The sequence below is a fragment of the Suncus etruscus genome, chromosome X (genome assembly GCF_024139225.1).
Source record: "Suncus etruscus isolate mSunEtr1 chromosome X, mSunEtr1.pri.cur, whole genome shotgun sequence".
NCBI classification, from domain to species: Eukaryota; Metazoa; Chordata; class Mammalia; order Eulipotyphla; family Soricidae; genus Suncus; species Suncus etruscus.
In genome coordinates, this window is record NC_064868.1 from 11384007 (window position 1) to 11408413 (window position 24407).

Consider the following 24407-nt stretch of genomic DNA (forward strand, 5'->3'; position numbering starts at 1 on the left):
GGTCCCCCAAGCCAGGAGCAACTTCTGAGCACATAGCCAGGAGTAACCCCTGAGCGTTACCAGGTGTGGCCCAAAAACCAAAACAAACAAACAAACAAACAAAACAAATAATTAGGAGAGAGGTAAGAAAGCACATTTTTCACAAGGTTGAGGGAGCTGATAGTGGGGTGTCAGGCAGATTGATAAATAGAGGGGCTGGCCTAAATCACCTCCTGCAGTCCCATTTACCCCCCACAGAATCTATGATCCATTTTTGGACCATCTTGGGATCAGGTGGCTGTGAACTGTTCCTGCTCTGAGGTTTGCTACTGAAAGGCCAAGACAGATATCTTTTTTTCTAATCAAAGTATTTGGAGATTCTGTGAAAATGCTAAGTTCTCAAGTCACAGTTGTGGTCTTGGGAATCACAGATGACAGAATGATCAAGTCTGCAAGGCAGATCCACCACTGCGCTCTGATAAGATTCAGAAAGTTGGTGATGAACATGCTCCTGTCTCCCAAGAGGTCTTCAAGCTGAGGCTTCTCAAGTGGAGCAAAAGCCACTTTCTGTGAGGCAACGTCAGTGAGTGAAGAAGGAAAGTGGAACCAACCATGAGGAACTTGTTAACTTGCCAGCAGCGTCTGTGCTATGAGACTGAGTGTGTGCACAGGCACACTGGAAATTGTGGATTGTGTCAGCGTTGTCAAGTGCAAAGTACAATTTACTGCAAAAATTAATAATTCGAGGTGACACACCAGTTCATAAATCCATCATGTCATGCTCCCTTGACACATGAGGGGATGGCAATTTTAAAGACAGTGGTGTGTATGTGTGTTTTATGTTTTCTAAAACTCTTCAATATTCTGGAGAGTAGCATAGAGGTTTCTTTCCCTGGGTATTGAGGTGACATAGTGCCCTAGTCATGAGGCCAGAATGAACGAATACTTATATTAATATGTTTCCAAGGTAACCAGGTGCTGGAATTTGCTCTGCATGCTTTTCTTTTTTTCCTATTATCTGCCCAGAGATTTTAGTAGAGAATTTTAGCAGTAATCCTATTTCATAGCTTATGATTTTAGTAAGATAGTGAGGGTAGATAAACAACATTCTACAATAAAAAGGCATGCACGTTAGTTATGGTAATCCAGGGAATTAGAAGTAATAGGAGTTACAGGGGCTGGGGATTGTAGCTCAGTGGCAGAGCATATAGACTCATATGTGTGAGGCTCTAAACCCAAACCAAAACAATAGGAGATGATTAATGTGAATCCACAGGACTAAGGTGCCAGTGGAAGTCTGAAAGCTTGAGAACCAAGAGAGCTGATGAGTTCATTCCAGTCAAAAGAGCTATGGACTACAGAGCACGAAGGAGGTGATGTTTCAGTTCATGCACAACTGAATGCCACTGTAAAGGGAGTGAAGCCAGAGAATGAGATCTCAGCCTTACTGGCAAGAGAGTCAGTAGTTTTGGTCTTTCGGGCTTTCAATTGATTGGGTGAGGCTCAACAACATTAAAAAGTGCAATCTACTTTATTCTGTTTGTCCTTTAATTCAAAAATTTTTGTGGGGGTTATTTTATTTATTTTCATTGGGGGAGCTTCCTTGGTAGTCTTAGCAAGTCTGGGGCCCACTCTTCGTAATACTTGTCCAACAGAGACTGAAGGTTCAGTGCTAGGGTCCAGTGATGTGATACTGCTTGGCACAAACTGTACTATGGCCACAGGAGAGCACTGGTGGTCTTCAGGGGCCTCCAGGACTATATTCAGTAGGGGTCTAAGGGACTATGTGGTACTGCGGTTCAAAGTCAGGTTCTTGAAGATGCAAGGCATATATGCCAGAGCCCTCCTCATCTCCCACAGTGTTCTAAAATGAGAGCAAAATTAAAAAGAAGTTTATTAATAGCATATATCTTCGTAGCTTCATGGAAGAGATCCAGCAGAACTGAGTTACATATCCATGTAACTTATGATACCCATTCAAACATTAATATCATCTAGAAATGCCCTCACAGATGAGCTCAAAATGTTTCATGAAATGTCTGGGCTGCCTGTGGCCAAGTCTGAGCAACACAGAAAATGAACCATCACATTGCTGTGAAAGGAAAACATGATTTCTGGTTACAAACCCCCAATACAGATGACAGATTCTAAGTTCAGATCCATAAAGAGCTCTTGCTTCTTTTGCTAGAGACACAAAAGCAGTGACAGATAGCATTTAGAATGATCCTTTAGTCCACCAAGTGAAGAAGGCAACATACTGAAAGCAGTGTATTATCATGCACAGAGGCATACAGGGAGGGACACAGGAAGTTCAGACAAGCTCAGACTGGGAGGAGATGGAGAAGGACTCTTGGAAGTGATGACACCTGATCTGTATCTTCAAGAACCAGCAAGGTTTAGCTATGTGGAGAAGAGACCGAATGAGTTTGGCCAATAACATAAGCAAGAATGAGAAAAAAATATCAGTAAATTTCTAATAGTCATCATGAGAATAGACTGAAATAATACATTCAAGTACTATGGAAATAGCAGCCTTTGTTCAGCATTAATCTGTGGTATGTGTATGGTAATCTTGACCACTTTTCCTGGCTGGATACCCATTGGGCAAAACCACGAGGTTTTTCAAATGTCAGACTATTTGGGTAACAGTGAAGTACTTCCATATAATTTATTACACCCAAATTATGGCCACCCGTTGGAAGCGGTGCCTTAATCAGTGGCTTCTGAGTGAATTTATTCATCACATCAAGCATAGCCTTGAAATGTGTTATGCTTTTCAAAATCCCCTTGGGGGGGAACAGATTGCATTGCTGCTAAGGGAATTTACAGGAATGAGGCAATCACCACAATGCAAACAGTTTCTCCTCATTTAAGGGTACCAACTGTTTATATCATCACTGACACGATCCATTTGTGGACCATCTTAGCCAAGTTGCTTAATATTTTGGGCTGTCAAGTGGCTACCAGAACTGAAATGGAACTAATTACAAGCAAGAGTCTTCTGATTTCTTATTAAAACCTTTATTGAAAAAAAAATCCTGTTCTTGGACTTAGTTGGCTGGTGTGTGTGGTACTACCACAAGAGGGAATTTAAGCAACCTAATTTATTCACTCAGCAATCTTACTTAAAGCTCTACCATACTGTGCTAGTAATATGAGGGTGAATGAAAATATATACCTAAGTATCCTCTCAGTCTGATAAAAGAGAAAGGTTCAGAAACAGATGCCTACAGTGGAATCGTTGTTACAGTGGTCTGTGGAAATGGAGATGGCAGAGAGAGTCTTTTGCTGGAATTCAAATGGAGAAAAATCAGAGAGGAAAGGAATGCTAAAATTATAGATATCACTGCACCAGAAGAGGGTAATAGAAAAAATATTCCATTGAGGAAAAAAAATCCCACTTGGCATGCTGTGACATGCTGGGAAAGGATTGATGATAATGTTGGAAAATCAGGTCAGGACCAAATCACACCTAGGAATTGTGTTGTTGTGCAATGCATGTAGACCTTACAAGTGTGGCCAGGACTGATGCCTTCCATTGATCTTCATCTATCATACTGTTGCAGTTTATATCTGCTCTATGAATGATATATTCTCATAATCATCATCATCATCATCATAAATGCATCAGTGAAGTGGCAAAGTGGTTCAAAATCATGTTTTGATAATTCATCCAATTCCCAATTTCACTTTTTCTATTCTTATGTTGAATAAATCCCAACTCATTTTGTTTTCCCTGGTATATAATCAAAGTTAAGAAATCCGGAGGGGGCCGGACAGTGGCACTAGAGGTAAGGTGCCTGCCTTGCCTGCGCTAGCCTTGGACGGACCGCGGTTCGATCCCCCGGCGTCCCATATGGTCCCCCAAGCCAGGAGCAACTTCTGAGCGCATAGCCAGGAGTAACCCCTGAGCATCACCGGGTGTGGCCCAAAAACCAAAAAAAAAAAAAAAAGAAATCCGGAGGGGAAGAACTGGATCACAATATGAAACTCACCATAAAGAGTGGTGAGTGGAGTTAGAGAAATAACTCCACAAACAACTATTACAACAATGTTAATAAGTCAGAGAAGTAGAATGCCTGTCTTGAATACAGGCAGGGGTTGGGGGAGGAGGGTTAGGGGGCATTGGTAGTGAGAATGTTGCACTGGTGAAGGGGGGGTGTTCTTTTTATGACTGAAACCCAACTACAAAGATGTGTATAATCCTGGTGTTTAAATAAATATATTACTAAAAGAAATTTGGAGGAGTGATCACTTGAGGTGGCATGGAGCCAAGGCACATTCTTCACAATGAAGTGTATCATTATCTGCTTTGTGCTACAGTAAGACCACTGCAGTAGCAGGATGCTAGGTGGCAGATGAAAGGGTGGAAAGGAAAAAGATTGCAGGAAGAGAGATTTGAAGATAATGGAATACATCTCAACAGGGCCTGGATGGAACATGTAACTTTAAGATGCAGAGGATAGCAACAAAGTTTTAGAAACCTTCAAGTATACACTTAAGGAGGTAGACTGAAACATTCCAGCTCCACAACTGAACTCAAATAATATGAGAAGCTGAATCTTTTCCAGTGGGACCGGACTACGTGATCAAAACTCTTGGTTTTTGTTTTTGTTTTTTTGTTTTTTGGAATGGGGCAAGCCAAGTCCCTTCAGGCACAGGAGCCTGAAGCCCAATCCAACACCCTCCTACACAAAAGTTCTGTAATTTAACTTTCTCAAACTGCCAAAACACCAGACTGGTTGGCCATGTATGACCGTGCAACACCTCAACATTTTATAGTAGTGTCAGGGTTGGTAGGATTATAGCAAATCTGATGGGAAGTTGAACAGAAGACCACTAAGCTCAGTGACCCTAAACAGTAACACAGAAGGCTCAACTAGCTATAGCTCAGTAAATCCTTAGACACCGAATTTAGTAACACCATGGAGAGATACAACAATTATTACAAATTCACCCTTTTTGTTCGAAGGTTTTATAATACCACCTGTCTTTATGTTGTAACAAAAATATAAAGTAAATTTGTGCCTTCAAGGGGGCAGGATATGATGGTGGGTGGGAAACTGAGGACACTGGTGGAGGGAGGCTCATACTAGTGGTGGGATTGGTATTTGAATATTTAATTCTTGAAACAATTGTGTTATAGATAACTTGATAGATCATGGTGTTATAATAAAAGATTAAAGTACATGAAAGATAAACCTGAAAACTTTCCACACCAAAAAAAATCTTCCCAAACACTAACATACTCTTTAGGTAATAAAGTTTACAATAGTGTTAAGGTATTTAGGTTTTGATGTGCAAAGTCACTGCATCTTCACCACCAACGTGCCAAGAACGTCTACCTTTATTTCCAGTTCACTTCTTAAGTTTACTCCACTATCAAAGCCTTTCACTTGAGAAATTTTGACATGAGAGGATATATAAAGTAGTTATACAAACCAAATATTTATTGATGATAAATCATACTTTTATTTTATTTTGCTTTTTATCTTGAGAGTGTTTAAGGTCATTTTTGACTATGCTTAGGGATGACTCCTGATTGTTTATGGATGGGGATGCTCATTGAACCTTATGTGGTGATGGGGCTCAAACCCAGGTTGGGCTACATGCAAGACAAGAACCTTACCTGCTGTACTATCTGTCCAGCCTCAAAAACTCATTTTAAAACAATATTACCACATCACCTCTCACTCCATATTCAGTTTCATGATTTCATACGAAAGCACAGTCGTGAATCATAGTTTAAGAAGCTAGTCACCACATGATGATTAACTATAATTACCATGCTTCACATCAAAACTCCCAAACTTATCCTTTTCTGAAACTTTTGACCAACACATTCTCATATCCCCCAACCCTCATGGACTGGTAACTAATTCACTCATTCTATGACTTGGTTTTTTTAGATTCTACATATGAGATTATTTATTTGGTATTTGTTTTTCTCTGTCTAACTTATCTCACATAACATAATGAATATTACGGCCACCTATTATGTAGGAAATGAACAGTAAGAGGATGGAGGGACCAGATTTGTTTGTTTGTTTTTGGGCCACACCCAGTGATGCTCAGGGGTTACTCCTGGATATGCTCTCAGAAATTGCTCCTGGCTTGGGGGACCATATGGGATGCTGGAGATCAAACCCAGGTCCTGGGTCAGCAGGATGCAAGGCAAACACCCTACCGATGTGCTATCACTCTAGCCCCGAGGGGCCAAATTTCTATTGGATCATATTACACACCCAAATTTTCATATGTGATCTAATTGGTCATCCTTCACACATTATTTACATGAGAGACTATGCCACCATCTCTACATGCCTTTGGTGTTTTCCAACAATTTTCCACATTCTAATTTTCATAAATGACCTGACTGTCCCAATTTGATGATCCCAGAGAGGACAGCCAATAAAATAGCAGAAACTACTAAGGAGTGGAATATAAATCCAGGTCACTATTTCAAAAGGGTCATGACTACTGCTAGCCTGCCTGCCTATAGATATATACATACATGAACTGTTAAATAAATGAACTGTAGGGCATAAGATCTGGGGTGTTAAGCATGCTAATCTTACATGTTGTCTACAAGAACCCAGAATAGGTTGGAACCTGTTGTGATGCATCCATCTTGTTGCAAAATGAGGATTTCCTTCTTTCGCACGATTATTTCAGTGTGTGCATGTGTGTGTATTTCTTGATAGACACATTAGCTATGTCCATATTTTGGCTATTGTGACTAATGTTGAAATAACATAGGAATACAAAAACATTTTTTCATTGTGTGTAAACCCCAGAAATAGAATTTCTGGATCATATACGAACTCTAGTTTTAATTTAGAGGGAATCTTCAAGGTGTTTTCCATAGTGGTTACACCAACTTATATTTCCAACAATAGTTTTTTTTCTTCACATCCTTTGCAACACTTCCTATCGTTTGTATTTTTGATGACAGTTATCTTTATAGGTGTCAGGTGATATCTCATTGCTGTTTTGATCTGAACTTTCCTCATTGGCGATGGCCACCTGTGGCAACCTCATCCTCTCCTCTCACTTCTTGTGCTGGTTCTCTATCTCCTACTCTTTTACCACTCTTTCTTTCTCTCTCTTTTATCCTATTTTCATGCCCCTCTCTTTTATCTCTCCTCTCTCACATGTTGAATGGTTGGGATGGCATGGAAAATTAGAAGGGAGTATATTCACCATTTATTTTCCTGGATTAATGTATTGTGAAATGGAAATACTGAAGACTTTGGTAATACTGGTGACACAGATGGCGATGCTGCTGATGAAAATGGAGATTACATATCTTGCTTTCTCTGACTCGATTCTCTGTAACCATTTTGGTAAGTAAATTGAAAGGGCTATCTCAAAGGTAGAGTTTCTTGCGTGCGTAAGCTGTTACTTGAGATGGCACAGGATCACTCCTTTGTCTTACCCATTTCTTTAGCCAAGGACTTGAACCAGAGGTTGGTCTTGAAATTAACCAACTGGCAATGCGAATCAATGTGTGCCCATATATTTCATTATATTGCACAATTTCTGCATTTCCTGGCAAAGGGCTTATCTGTGGAGTACAGTGCACATGTGTTCTGCAGCTGGGTTCAAATAAAATCTGCTTATTTTTTGGTTTTGTTTTTTTTCCTAAATGGAGCTGTAGCAGTATTTTCAATTCAGTGAAAATATACATTTATCTTCCCAGAGAAATCCAGTTTGCAGGGTCATCAAAAACTGCCCATCTTACAACAAAGAGTAAACTAGGAAAAATTTATCTCTCTTTCAAGTCGCTGAAGCCTAAGATATCACTTCTTTGTCAGTCTTTAACAGCCCCAAGTGGTTCAGGGAATGAGTTTTGACCCTCCTAAGTTATTATATCTGCTAGGTTCTGAGTTCTGGGATTTGGATTTTCCATGATATGCCTATCAGTGTAACAGATTCTTAATTGTACATGGTGATCAGGCCTCGTTCCATTGCTTCTGTGAGTCATGAATATTCTATTCTAGCATATGGATTAATTTTGAATGGATTCCCAACTGGAAATCTTTTTACAAACCATCTGGAAGCCACCTGAGATTTCTGGTCCTGAGGTTCTCATTGGGCTTCAATTCACTTTTAGAGTACAGCATGGCTCCAGTAACTTTCTGCAGGTTGGGGGGAGGTAGAGAGAAAGTGGAATGAATAGCTTTATTCATTTTAATTCACTGGTAGAAGTAACACCAGCATCAGTCTGTTACATTCTCTAGTCTTTGGGTATGCTCGCTCAGTTCACAGTTTCATGTTACTGTCAGCTGGAGCTGAAGAGTGTTGTTTCAGAGAATGAACCATATGACATCAATAGCTTTTTTCAAGATCCCATGCTCTCTGTAACCTTTGGTGGATGAGAAGTCAATGAGTGTTGTTCAACAGAGAAAACCACTTGAAGCAATTGCTTCCTTGTCTAATTGATGGGTATTTGTGGTTGGGTGTGGTACTAATGATCTCCAGGGATTCTGATACCAGAGAAAAGTAGACCAAACCAGAGGAAACCCTAAAACTAGGAAGTTCCTTCTGAATGTTTTACATATGTACATACTTATCTCTACAATCCTTGGGGGTAATCACTTTATAGACCCAATGCCACAGTTCAGTTCATGAAATGATATCACTCGACCTATGGAGGAAAAAGCTAAGAAATATGCATTTTCTTTGTTAGTCGAGATGATTTTGATGGAAGTAGACCCAAATAATGATTTGGACAACAGGGAAGGGCATGTTCTTTTGTCATGTTAAGATGTCCATCAGCTGATCACTGAAGTGAACAAGGTACAAGAGAAGAGAGAGCACAAATGAAGTTACAAGCTGGAGAGAAGTGAGATAAAAGGTAAACAGCTGGGGGGGGTTGTCCCCTGGAGAGGCTGAGGACATGCTGTCACTCGTGGTAGTGGCAGATGATGGTCGACAAGGCATATGGAGTGTACTCCTGAGCTCGCCTGTCCTAATTTCCCAGGAGGAAGCCCTCTGTTTGGAAGATCCTGCTTTTCATCAGGCAGTTTATGTACACCCTGCTGTCACTGCTCTCTAACAAGCTGCTCCTCTGCTAGAGGCATTGTCACAGCGAATGGCATTGATTATTTTCAAGATGCCAGGGGCCCACAAAAAGCTGGCAACACACTGTAGATAGATGAAACTCAGTTTCCATGTGCCAGGTTTGCTCATTGCTATCACAAATTACATTTAAGACCAAAAGAAGAGACTCCTTTGATCCCACAGCCTTCTCTTCCTACTTTCCTGCCACCCAAGTGACAAGGGGCTCTCTTTTGCTTTACTGAGAAGAAGCATCTTGTTAGTGAGGATGTTGAAGGACAATCTACTCAGGGTGCATATAATGCTAAAGACCAACCAGCATCAAGGAAAGAGCAAAAAGGATTAAGCTAGTTTGGCCAACTAAGGATCCAGGATGTAATGCACCTTGAATGATATAAGATGATGTCATGCAGGAACTGGAGAGGTTATAGAAATATGTGGCAGAATGTGACGCTTGAGAACATAAAAAAGGCATGTCAGGTGAACCAACAGTTCCCACCAGCTTTTGCTCTCTGAGCCTACAGGTGTCAGTCGTACATACTTTCCATCCAGCTTAGAGGTTGCGTTAGGCTTCTGCCATTGACCACAACCATTTCCTTTCAAATAAACATAAGGCCTTTCTGTCCAAAGGTAATATTTGGACAATACAAAGCTGATATTGTATCTTGGAAAATTTCAAGTTTCCTGGAGCAGTAGATATCATGTTTCCATCTTCAAATTCTGTGATAAAAATTTGTCTTTGTGGAAATACACTGATCTACCTCCGCAAGAGTTATGCCTGAGACAGTACTCAATGTGTAGCTCAGCGCCGAAAGTACTTTATATATGGGCCTTTAGGTGATTCTAAGCACAACCCTGTAAGTCCAAGTCTTGGACTCTATGAAGTTAGAATCCAGAAAACTGAGTTTTAGACAACAGTCAAGGAAGCAGGCGAGTCAGCAGTTAAGCCTAAGGTTGAAGGTCATTGCTTTCAAGTCAACATTTAAGCATCATGTTATGGTAAGTGAAATTACTCAGGGTAGTAATAAAGATACCATGTGATCGCACTTACAGGTGGAATTTTAAAAAAAGGTAACACAAATATGTAGATAAAGAGAGTAGAAATGTGGTTCCCAGGGGCTTGATCACAAAGCAAGGAAATAGGGAGATGCTAGTTCCAGGGCCTGAAGCTTCAGTGAGAAGGCAAGAAAATTCCGGTGATGATATTCTTCCATAGTCAGATCACTATGGATAATAATACTACACTGTATAGTTGAAAATCAAGACAGGAGGCTTTAGACATTCTTCCCATCCATAAGCATGTTCACACACACTAGTGGGTATATGATTTTTGGAGTGTGTTAACTGCCCTGATTGTGGTAATCATTTATAAAGTATGCATATACCAAATAATCACATTGTTTCCTTTAAATATATATCATTTTAGTTTATCAGCTATACCCCAGTCGAGCTGAAAAAGATCTCCAGGATTCCCACCTATTAATCTGGTCCTTGCCCCATGGAGGGCAGGATCCTTCATTGTTTCAAATTCCAGTCTCTATGTTGACACTGCTAAAGTTATAAGGCTCTGAAGAACTTCCGGAGGGACCAAAGAGATTAATTTTGGTGAAAACACGGGCAGAAAAGAACATGAAATGGCAGACACTTCAAAGACTTAACATCAATCAATTACAGTTATTTTCTTCTCATAACACTCTTGAGGATGAAGAAAAGAAACACTCCAATGCTTGCCCCAGCTTTAGTGCTGTCCCAAGTGTGATAAAAAGCTGGGACTGATGTCAGACCAAGTTTTTGCCTGCAAAAGGAGGTAATCTGTCTATAGTAGTATACACACAGCTGGCATCAAATAGGTGGAATTGCAAGTCTGTCTTTTGAATGGATTAACATTGGCTTTGAGAAGGTGCTTCTGACTTACCCACCCAGACAGGCTGTGCATGGGGACAAGAACCAAAGAAGATTCTGTTACATTATCTGTGATGGGCACAAACTACAAAAGACATATGATTATTTCCAAGAAGAACCAGGATTCCTCCAGGGATGGAGAAAATAATCCAAGTAGAACACTTTGTGTTGGGGTTAGAAAATCTTTGCCTTTGCTTTAAAAGCTGTCTGGCTCAGTACTGAACTCAGTACCATGGCTACTAGCCCCACATAGCAATGGTTTGAGCATGATATGGCTACTCAAGTTGAGAAGAGCTGAAGAGATAAAATACATCCTATTTCAAAAACTGGGAAGAGAACCACATATCTCCTTGACAATTTCTTTGCAGACGACTAAATACCAACATAATACTTTAGATATACTGTACTGAATACAAGTGTTATTAAAGTGACTTTGCCTGTTTCTTAAAAAAAGTAAACAGTGAGGACCAGAGCGTTTAAGATGCTTGCTTTGAACTCATTTTTCCCAGTTTTATTGGCACCTAAATTGCCCTAAGCATTGCCAGGAGTGATCCCTGAGTATAGAACCTGTAGTATAGAGCCCAGGATCCAACCCAGCCTCCTCCCCAAAACTTAACTGCTAGAAAATTGAATTGACTTCTCTAGTTTGCATTGCATTTTTGTTGCAAAGCAGTGTTCTAGACTCTGAACATACACATTGAAGGTCAACAACATCAGACTGAAAATATTTCTGCCTCATTTGCTATGTGAGTCTGTAGAACTTTTAATTTAGCTTTTGTTTCTACTTCTGTAGAACAGCAAACTCGACCTGCACTTATGGGCTGTGACAGTGAGAAAGAAAAGAGCCTAATGACAGTGGTTACTGGAGTTTCACTCCTCCCACTCTGCATAGACCTTTCTTTCTCTTCTTTTCTTCCCTTTGAATAGTTGAAGGAAGTGACTTTGACTTTTGAACCCTGTAAACTGAAAAACCACTGGTCCAGAGTAAGGCAAAAGTAAAGATAGTTTTGGATATGCAGAGATTTGCAGAGGCAGTTTTAAGCATTTCTTTAGGATAGATGTGGACAGAATGAAAATGTATGTTGAGAGAGGAAAAGATGGGCCATTGAGTAACAGTGGGAAGAAAAAACTCACAAAAATAATTGCTAATTGCATATAACTGTAGATGCAAAAGGAAAATTCTGCTGCTACTACTGTTATACTGTTATACTGCTATAATTTAATCCTGGATGTTCAATCCAATATATAAAAAATAACAGAGAGAAAGAAAACAAAGGAAAAAAGAAAAGTTTGCATCTTGGTAAAGAGTAGGGTTTAGATACAGATTACTCTTGAATAAAAATTCTATAATTTAAAATAGATTTTTGGTAAAAACTAAGATAAGTAGCAAAATAAACTGTGATGGCTATTTTTAGGTAACTAGACAAATTTGACTATAATACAAACTAGTTAATTTAGAAATGGTCAAGGTCATAAAGAGAAGAAATAATATGGTAAATAGAAAATGGAAGTATTAAGGCAGGAGAAAATTCAAGAATACTAATAGCTGCATTAAATACCGATAGGTTAATTAATTAAGTTATTTATTTGGTGGAGTCAGGGATGGAACCCAGAGTCTCACCTCTACCAGACATATGGTCTGCTGCAGTATCAGATTCCTGCTCCAGTATATCTTTATGCTGTTGCTGTTTTGAGCCACACCAGACAGTGCTAAGGGCTCACTCCTGGGTCTTTGTTGGGATCACTCCTGGTGACACTCAAGGGACCACATATGGTGAGAGGGATTAAACCTGGGTTAGTTGCATAGTAGGCAAGTGACTTGACCCCTGCGTTATCTTTCCAGACCCATTTTATATATAATTTTTTAAAAAATAATGAAACGAGAACTGAACAACACATCAGATAGTTTAATATCCAAGATAGAAAGCACTCACAAAGATGAACAACAAAACCTTCTCAAAAAAGAAGATAAAATGAGCATAAGATAAAATAAACTCTGAAGAAAACAGATAGCCAAAAAGTACATGAAAGGTTCCCATTATCAGTTATTATTGAGAAATTCAAATCAAAATTATAATGAGCTATCATCTCACACGACTGAGAATGGCACCTATCAAAATATATGAAGGCAAGTTGTTAGGTTACACCTTATTTTACCCAAAACAAAGATCATCCCTGGTTTCTTTGTAATGTTTGTTTACAACTTGGTTTCAACCAAAACAAATATGGTCTTAAATGTAAATCTGAAACTGAAAGGCTCAGAAACCCTGAGCTTACTGCCCCACCTATGTGTGGTCTCTGTACTCAGTGAAAAAAATTCTGGCAAGCAGCTTGGTGGAGATGCAAGGTAGAAGACTGATAGACTATATGTGTTTCACCCTCAGTCTGGTTTGGATTTTTTTCATGTGTGATCCTGATTCAGACTCATTCACCCAGAATTGGAAATATGGCATGTGAAGTGAATTTACTCAATCTATGTTGGAACACATGTCAAGAAAAAGGAAGTCTTATTCACTGCTGGTGGGAATGTTGTCTGGTTCAATTTTTGTAGAAATCAGTGTAGATGTCCCAGAAAAGTAAGAATAGAGTTACCTTATGACCCATCAATCCCACTTTTGGTATATACCCTCAGGACACAAAACCTGCCATTCAAAAGGACATATGCACACCATCATTCACTGCAATAATTAGCACTATAGTTAGGAAATGAAATAGACCCAAATGTTCAACAACAAATGAATGGATAATAAAGCTTTATGTATATACATAATGGAATACTATACAGCTAGAAATAAGGATTGTTGCAACTTAGATGAAACTGGAGAATATCATCTTGAGTAAAGCAAGTCAGAAGGAGTGAAACAAATACTAGATGAATGCTACATCCCTCGTGTTAACAAATCCTGAGACCTAGGAAGGCACCAAGTTTATAAAGGCCCTACCTGCCAAAGGGAGTTTTTTGTAAAGCTGTCTGCTATTACAGGAACTTTTTCAAAGCACTTTGTACTCACAGAGAGGACGTTTGAAAAAAAAAGTAGCACCTGTAAAAAAAGATGATTGAAAAAATAACCTGTACTCAGAGGCATTAGGGCCCTGAAAAAAACCTTGGTTGCCTGTCCATGAGGCATTCAGGAAATAAAGGGATGTAGCATAAGTACTATTTGAGACATAATTTAGCTGACATTTTAAAAATTACTTAGACATATAAACAAATCATTTGAGGAACATTTGCTTAGACTTAAGTATTTTTATTCAGTCTTACAGAAAATTAGTCGACGCCCAGAAAGGGGAAGCCGCTGAACTCTGCTGGAACTCAGATGCCAGCACCCCTATCTGCCTGTCTTCTGTGCTGTGCTCCATTTTCAGCCTGATTTCATCCTGTGTGTGGCTCATCTGTGGATGGCTCGCCTTCCCTGGAGCCTTCCCTGGAGGTGAGCTTACACGCCCAGAGAGGGAAAGCCGCTGAACTCTGCTGGGACTCAGATGCCAGCACCCCTATCTGCCTATCTTCTGTGCTGTGCTGCATTCTCGGCCTGATTTCATCCTGTGTGTGGCTCATCTGTGGACAGCTAGCCTTTCGTGAAGGTGAGTGTACATGCCCAGAAAGGGAGGAGCCAGAGGAGCGCAGCTGCTCTGCTTCGCTATGCGGCCACGCACATCATTTAGCCAATGAATACAACCACAACACGTAGAAAAACCCACAATACAAGTGTCACAATGGGGAAACAACGCAGGCCAGCACCAGACATAGAGAATGAAGATGGCAACTCAGATGACCAGAACATGGCCAACCGACTAGTCAGTCTCTCAGATAAGGAGTTTAGAGTCGAAATATAGAAGATGTTCAAAGAACTCAAAGAAAGTATAGAAGAGAACACTAATAAGAACCAAGAGAATACGAAGATAGAAATGAGAAAACTCAAAACTGAAATGTCAGGTCAAATAACAGGTCTGAAAAACTCAGTAGATGAATTGAAGAAAAACATGAATGAGCTTTCCCATGGATTAACAGCAGCTGAGGATAGAATTAGTACACTGGAAGATGAGATGAATAACAACTCCATACAGCAGAAGAGACTGGAAAAAAGCCTTAAAGCAAATAATCAAACAATGGAAAAAATTCCTCAAAGAATGGGAACAGAGAAAATAGAAGTCTATGATAAGCTCAACAGAAACAACTTAAGAATCATTGGAGTCCCAGAGACCCAGGAAGAAAATCTCCAGGAAGAATCAACAGTCAAGAACATCATTAAAGAGAAACTACCAGAGCTAAAGAATACAAGTAATCAAATCCTGCATGCCTGAAGAGTACCAACTAAAAGAGACCCCAGGAAAAAACACCCCAAGACACATCCTAGTCACAATGATGAACCCCATAGATAAAGAATTCTGAACGCAGCAAGATCAAAAAAAGAAATTACATTCAAGGGAACATCCTTGAGATTTACGGCAGACCTGTCACAAGAAACACTCAAGGCCAGAAGGCAGTGGTGGGACATAGTGACAAAACTCAATGAAATAAATGCTTCGCCTAGAATACTGTACCCAGCAAAACTCACTTTCAGGTTTGAAGGAAGAATACATGGTTTCACAGAAAAACAACAGCTCAGAAACTTTACAGACTCAAAACCAGTCTTAAAAGAAAAACTGAAAGACCTACTTAAAGACAAGACTGACCAACAGAGACACCAAACTTCGATAGAAAATGGCACTACATCCCAGGACAATTCTTTCTTTCAATGTTAATGGACTAAATGCATCAGTTAAGAGACACAGAGTGGCTAAATGGATCAAAAAACTCAACCCAACCTTCTGCTGCCTACAAGAAATGCACCTGAATAGTCAGCACAAGCATAGACTCAAAATAAAAGGCTGGAGGAAAATCATCCAAGCAAACAATACCCATAAAAAAGCTGGAGTGGCCATACTAATATCAGATGATGCAAACTTTATACTCAGGAAAGTTATAAGGGACAAAGATGGACATTTTGTATTAATCAGAATAATTAGTCACCCTCAAATTTAACTTTGCTCTTAGCCTGCATGCAGTCATAATAAGAGTTAACATTTCAGGCCCCAGTGCAGTATGAATAAAACCAAAACAATTCTCAACTGAACTTGCTACTGAGAAACTACTGATAGTATGAAGCAGCTCAAAAGTGAAACTATCCTGCATCAGAAATATGCCTTGAACAATTCGCCCCTATGCCTTTTTTTTTTGTAAATTAGCCTTATGATCTGTCAAGAAATTGAATATAAATATTCCACCTTTTGCTTTGAATAAACAGAACAGAGCTTGAACCAAATTTGACTCGTTGGCCTCTGTTACCCATTCACCAACCCCGGTACACACCTTTCAAGGGACCCCAGAAGATTCCTTTGTTCCAAGACTAATAGGTCTGTGACAGATGAAGTCAGTTATCTGTGGTATATAGAATAATATGTCAAGGGAAAGCAAGACATCAAAGTGGGGGAAACCTAGGGTATCTTGGAATTTAGACTGTAGAACTAAGGGTAGAGAAAGATACTGAAGGGGAAAGAAAGAGGTAGATGGAGGATAACAGGAGGCAGTAAGCCAGACAACTAGGTGGTAAAGAGGTGCGTGTGTGTGTGTGTGTGTGCGTGTGTGTGCATGCGTGTGTGTATGTGTGTGTGTGTGTGTGTGTGTGTAAGGACCATAGAGGTAGCTGAAAACAGGAGATTCAAACTGCAATAACTAAACTTAGAACTGCCTATCAAAGAGGCAGGCTGCGGGATGAGAGGAAAAATGTGGATTGTTTGTGGAAGGAAGTCGACACTGGTGATGGAGTAGGTGTTGGAAATTGTGTACTTGAAACTCAACTATGAATAGCTTTGTAAATCACGGTGACTAAATAAAAATCAATTTAGCAAGAAAAGAAGAGAGGCTGGAGAGAAAGAGTATAGTGACTAATGCACTTACCTTGCAACCCCAGCACCTTACGGTCTCTCAAAATTCCTCCAATTCAATATCAAAGTAGTAAAGGAAGAAATATTCATATTGATAATAGATACATTTCATTAAGAAAGCATAGCAACTATGAACAAGAAATGTTTTCAATATTTAAAGGGAAATTAAATAGAAGTAAAGGAAAGTAGACAAGTCTCAAATGTTGGTAGAATTTAATGAAACTTTTCTCCAAATTATATTGAAACACAAAACCACTGGTATGAAGAGCTGAAGAGCTTTTAATTGCGCATTCATGAAGCTTAACTTTCTATCTTTCATAAGCAACAGCACATAGATGACATTCTTTTGAAACATATTATAATAACCCTCCAAGTAGAAATCACAGATCATATTTTCTGGTCATATAATAGGATTTACAAATTAGTAATAAGGGTCTGGGATGTTGCCTAAGGGTAGAGCACATGCCTTGTGCTTATGAGGTCTCAGCACTTTTTGTCTCCCCTTTAGCGTTGCCAGGAATAGCCAATATTTCAAATTACTCTTGCAATGAAGAAGGAACAAAAAGCATATTATAGGTCAATGAAAGACAAAGAACAAAATGCCTCACTAAAAGCTTGAAGAAAAACACAGAAAAAAGCATTGAAATGCATTTCTTAGAGAACCAAAGATAATGAAATTAAGCACTGAACTCTACAACACAATATGAGAGAGAAACCTAAACTGGGTAAAAATAAATATAAAAGAAAAAACATATGTTCAAGGAATTTTTCTAAAATGATAAATTTTTAAATTTATAAAATTTTATAGAATTATAAAATTTATAAAATCATAAATGTATAAATTATGAAGCATGAAATCAGAGAGATAGTATAGGATGTAAGGCACTTGCCTTGAATGTGACTGACCTGGGTTAGATTTTCTGCATCCCATATGGTCTCCTGAGTCTGCCAGGAGTGATTTCTGAGTGCAGGGCCAGGAGTAATCCCCAAGTAATGCCTGTTATGGCCCTAAAACATTAATAAAATCTATAATGTTGATAAAGAGAACACAAATTTTATTCTTTTAAGATGCTCTCCAAATAGTCTATCTTTTGACAACTCTGATGTTAAGAAAAAAGGACACAAATCTATACTCAGGTGCAAATTTTTGAGTAATCTCTCAAACTTTCAAACCCAAATGGTTTTTTACACTTTATAGCCAATTGCAAAGCAATATGAAAAGTGTCTAAACTTATTTTTTGAGGATAGTATTTTGCAGGTTGGAAAGTCAAAAAATTACCACATAGATGCAATATATTTGCCTGACCTCACCTTGAGTTTTATGCAGAAATATTAAGCAAGTTTTTCCTTTGAAATCCAATAGCACATTCCATCAGAATTACATAATTAAGTAGAATTTCTCCAAGAAATGTAAAGAAAATTCAAAGTTTGGACATTTATATATGTTATTTATGACAGCACTAAATTTAAAGGAGTCAAACTTAGTAATATATCATGTACAGTGGAAAAAATCACTAGATAATTAAATTTAAGAATGATATCTCCTGCACACACTAGATAAATGTAAGCAGCATTTTGAGTAAACCACAGGATAATACCAAATGCCCATTTTTGTCACTCTACAAATATAGTAGAAAAAAAGACACAGGCATAAATTATATGGTCCACTTAGTAAAGTCTCTTATGAAATAGCCCCCAGGTCCCCAGAGCACATGAAAAAACTCTATTCACAATATTAACAATTGAAAATACAATCGCACTTTTCTGTGGGATATAGAATAACTGGCTAAAGATGACTTCAGAGTATAGGAAGGAGGACATAATGGAATGGAATAGGGGGTAGATAAGAGGCTCACTGCATGGGAAGTGGGCAAAGGTCAAAGGCCTCAGGAACATTGGTATAGATGGGTGGTCTATTTATACACCTAAGCCACAGTCAACAACATTGAAAGTATGAGATATAGTCTAGGGCTTGCTTAAATCCTAACCAAAAAATGGTAGTAAAATCCAAACTTAAAATGGTAGGAAGTTTGCCACAAAGAGTGAGGGAGTGCAGTTAGGGCAGAGAAGGGACCACTAGGACAGTGGGAGTTGGAAATGGTCACTCTGGACAAGAACTGAGTGCTAACACAAGGGAAAGTGATATGCATGATATCCCTGAAAACCACAATGTCTAAAAGGAACAACAAGGAAGAGAGAAATAGTCAAAAATATGTCTGCCACAAAGGTAGGCAGGGAGGCAGGAGAGAAGGCAGGAAAAGGAGGGTGGGAGGGAAAATGAGGCCATTGGTGGTGGGAAATATGCACTGATGAAGTTATACATTGTATGACTGAAACTCAATCATGGACAACTTTGTAACTGTGAATAAAAATAAGAAATTAGATCACACACAAATAAATAAAAAAGACAATAAAATTATTTTTAAAAATGTATCTAACGGAGTTGGGAAGGAAGCTGGAGATACTGGTGGAAGGAAGTTGACACTGGTGGTAGGGTTGGTGAAGGCGAATCAACTATGAACAACTTTGTAAATCATGATGCCTTCATAAAAAGATAAAAATACAACTAACATTAAGATAATTTGAAAGGTTTCTATGAAAACTATAAACTAAACAAAAATAGAACTGCTATATGATCCATTCATTCTGGTTCTGGATATTTATCAGGAGACTATAAAACCACTAATAAGAAAAGACACATGCACTCCTATGATTATTGCAACAATATTCACAACAATAACCAAAACATGAAAACAATTGATGAGTCCAATAACAGATTGTGCATAAGGAAGAGGCAAGATATAATACACACATATCATGAAATATTGAAATATAGTCTTTTGTTTCCAACTGAATGAAAATGGAAGAAGGTCAGGCTAAATAAAATGAATCAGAAGAAGAAAGACAAACACTAGATGATCTCCTATGAGGGATATAGAGAAACAGATGCAGGAAAAAGACAAAACCAAATGAAAACAAGCCCTTAATTAGTTACTTGAAAAGCCACACATGGCTGGTGGCTTTTGTATCAGATGAAGAAACTCTACAAACTTGGGTGTCGTTGGAAAAAAATCTATATTATAAGGAAAAATGCCTATCTCTGTTATAATTTAAGTTATGTTGGGGTGATAAGCTGCCCTCAAAAATATCTTAGTGACCTACCAAGAACTTGTTTCTTGTTCACATTACACACATTCATCATGAGTTGGCCTGTGGATTCAGTTCTATGTCTGTCTAGTCATCTGGGAACCCACTGGTTGCCATGGCAAAAGGAAAGAGATTCACAGGGTCCACCCAGTGTCAACTGGGAATATCTGTCCTGGATGTAACTAATATCACTTTTTGAATTTCTTTAACCATAGCATCTCATTACCATCCTAAGTCCAAGAGTGTGAAAATATAAACTGACCATGTGCCCAGAGAGAAGAATTGGCAGTAGCCTTAAAGCCCAATTCATTGGCATAATTTGCCTTTTAATTAAGAAAAGAAGAAAGAATAGCCATGTGAGAAAACTAAGGAAAGAGTCATAAAAGCATAATCAATATTCTAATGTTATTCACCTGGCCCCATCTGAGTATAATAGTCATTTTATTTTATATGCTGGATAAAGGAAATTGTTTTTACAGATATTTGATTTAATATCTAGGGAAATATTTCAATATGGTTTTGCATTTCTTATCTGTATTCAGATAAGTAATTTTGACTGATACTGAACACATCTTTTCCTACCCAATACTAATTTATTTTGAGAGAGAATACCAATTACTGATAACACCATGATTAATGATATTCCTGCCATGGTGTGCATGTGTCTTCAAGTAATAAGAGAGCATATGATGTTGATGGCATCTGAAAAAGTGAGAGAAATGAGAATTTGCTCTTTATTGTTACTCTTCAGTTGACTACAAATGAAAGCAGAGCCTATGTGAAAGCATGAAATACTCATTGGTTAAGGAAGCAGGAATTCAGGCCATGCTAACTAAAGAATAACTCTTTGAATCCCAATAAAATCTGGTTTGTGCCAATTTCTGGAAACTAAGACTAAAATCAGACCATACCCTATTGGATATGAGAAAATATTTGCATTACATATATCTGTGAAGAGGTTAATATCAAAGTTATATAAAGCACTCACAAAATCCAATAACAACAACAAAAAAAAAAACTCAGACAGCCCTCTTTAAAAATGAGAAACAATGAATAGACACTGCCTTGGAAAAAGACACTCAAAAGGTCTACAGGCATATGACAAAGTATTCATCCTCACCAATTTTGGGGGAAATGAAAACAAAAATAACAATTAGCTATCACCTTCTATCAGTGAAATGGCATGTTTTGTATTGGGGAAGTGAGGAAAAGCAAACTTCTTTCACTGTTGGTAGGGCTATCATTTGCTTCTTTTTCTATGGAAAACAGCATGGAGCTCTCAAAAAAGTTAAAGATAAAACTACTCTGTGATCTACTGATTCTACCTTTGGCATCTATCCCAAGAACACAAAAACACTAATTGGAAAAGATGAATGCACAGTTATGTTCAGTGCAGTGCTATTAGCAACAGCCAAGTCTGATGATATAAAGAAATTGAGGTCCATGTGTACAACAGAAGATTATTTGGCAATAAGAAGATATATTTTCTTTGCTACAACATGGATAGTACTAGAGGAGGTCATGGAAAGCAAAGTAAATCAAAAGAGACTAATTCTGGGTGATCTCTCTCTCCCTCTCTTCTTTCATCTCTATCTTTCCTATATGGTATATAAAGTATAAACAAGGGAACAGACAGTCTTTATTGATTAGAAACCCTCATCTTCTGACCAGATAATTCAGGTTATCAAGCAGTGGAGTTGAGGGTGGAAAGAATGAATTCTCAAGACAGTTCTTGTGTTCTCAGGATAGTTCTGGAAGGTTTCTGGCACTTTTCTGGTAGGTGTGATATGGTACCATGTATTCTGAAAATATAAACATTTATACTTAGAAATAATTGTTACTCAAAAATAAACCCCAAAATTTTACTTACATTGTGCCACTTTTTGTCAAATAAAGGAGTTGACACAGAGGGGATCTCACATTTTAAAAAGTTTAATTATAAATAAAGGAAAAATTTTAATTATAAATGCATATTTAACATTTTAATGATTGTCCCATGACTGGTTTACAACATGGAATTTCAGGGGTTTAGATTACAACTCTAGACTTATGCCAAAGACTTACCATACCATAGTGTACATTAAAGTTCCAATACTCTCCAACAAAAAGACTAGGGTCCCCGTTCTTCTTCCCCTTCTCTCCACTAATCAGCATAGTTGTTATTGAAACTGAGTTACTTTCTGCCAATTGATTTTCTTTAGGAAGAATCCTAATTTTAAGTTTTCAAACCATATTTTTATTGTTGGCATTTGGGCACTGATAGGAGTTATATTCAGTCACTCAAAATGAATAACCAACTATGCAATATTTGAAGAAGAGGAACCTTGTACTTTATCAGGTCTTGTTTCCTGCTCATCTCATATTGAACATATTATCTAGTCTAGGTAAATCCTAAGTAAGTTTTGTGATACCAGTTATGTTTCCTTTGTGTTGCTTGAAATTGAGTGTTTCAAACCAGATCATGTGGGAGCACTTCATGGCTTGACTAGAAATGACTTACCAAAAGGAGAGAAGTTAAGCTCACTGCAAAAATACCCCCGAACTCTGCTGTACTCAAACCAAATTATATTTGCTGAATGTGTGGCCACTAGAAATATTATCCCCAGAAAGAACCAATGACATCTTGATAAGATGGATCTGGAAGGGCCCCTTGGAGGGTTTAGGCTTGTGTTAAGTATTTTGAGGGATATTTAAGAAATCAGGATCTCTCTGCTTCTTACTTGTTTGCAAGGATTAGACCAGGTATCTAAATCATATTGACCTACCAGGCAGGAAGATTAAAACAAGACTTGCATGAAACTGTAGTAACTCAAATTGTTCACAAGAAAGGGATGTTTATTTGTTGGCTGTGTGTGTGTGTGTGGGGGGGAGGTGGCCTGTCGATTGGCCTTGTTACAGCCATAGGCACACTTGCCCTGAGCACAGTTCATTGTCAGCTTTGCTTCTGATCATTTGAAAAGGTCATGGTTGGCTCTCTAATAGATATTTTTGCACTTTTGTAGATCCATGACTGTGCCTCTTTAAGGATTGCTTTTGAGATGGACTCCAGTCTATTGCATTTAATTTTCTCTTGCTAGTTTAACTTTCAGTGTAATTTAAAAGAAAAGGAATGACCTATTGTGATTTTGGAAGGAATAAAGGACCAGTCCCAGATCTGGCCCCTTCCAGATCTTGTTGATGGCCTCCAAGGTGTGCTAGGGCTTTAGACTGAGAATGTAGAAAAATGACCATTGAACTCTACGACATGAGCTGGCCATATACACCTGTGCACTGGTACAAGCCTAATCTTCTCTCAAAAGCACATGGTCAAAGGATATGGTTAATGCTTTCATGCTCCAATTCTTCCCTGTTCCCCATCACCATAATCTTGTCTTGTTCTTAGCATAGTGTATATTCCCATCCCCCTTTTTTTTGCTATTTGTACCACACCTGGTGATGCTCAGGTGTTACTCCTAGCTATGCGCTCAGAAATTGCTCCTAGCTTGGACCAAACTGTGATCTGAGTCTAAGGTCAGCTGCTTGCAAGGCAAACACCCTATCGCTTGTGCCACCACTCTGGCCCCTATTCTCCCCTTTTCATTTTGGACTTGACCATATAAGACTTGCTTTGGTCAATGGAATATCTAGCAGGCATAAAGCAAGAATAAAAGGAAAGAACTTGAATGAAGCTCTGAAGTATGGGAAGAGGTGAGATCATCAAAGAAAGGAAATAAGACAAGAGAATGAGCTTTCAAGGAGAGAAGAGAACTCATTTGAGTCAGAAAAGGGAACCAGAGAATTTAAATTGAAGGAGTGCATTAAGACTGGCAAGGAAGCCAGGAACTAGCAAAGAACTTCATCCACTGCACAGAGGATTGGGGATTTTTTTCTTAACAAAAAGGAAAACTGTGGAAGAGGTTTATTCTGAGAGTGACATGATTTAATGTATTTTTGAAAGATATGTTTTGTGGCACAGTTGCTATTATAATTAAGAATGGAATTTGGGACAAATGAGTCCCCACATTTCTCCATTTTGTCAGGGTGCCATGTAATACAAATTGGTTGTCTCGTGTTCCATTAAAATCAATGACTTGGTTTAGGCAAAGTGGCTCCTGGATATTATCCCAGAGAGAGGTTAGGAGGGTTCTTCATAATCTTCTAAATTTGCTAAATGAAAATTAGAGAGCAGCCGAAAGGATTGATTTTGGGGTGAGCCAACAGTCCTTGGTGGCATGAGGCCAAACAAAGAAGGACCATTATGACTGAGTTTAGGACGTTGTGGCCATGAGTAGCTGAAAGGGTGCCATCTGAGTTCAGTGATGACTCATTGTAGAAATGAGCTAGAGAATAAGAAATAGGATGTTTTTTCTATACGAGAATGAAAAAGATATAACCTTTCCAGCACAGCT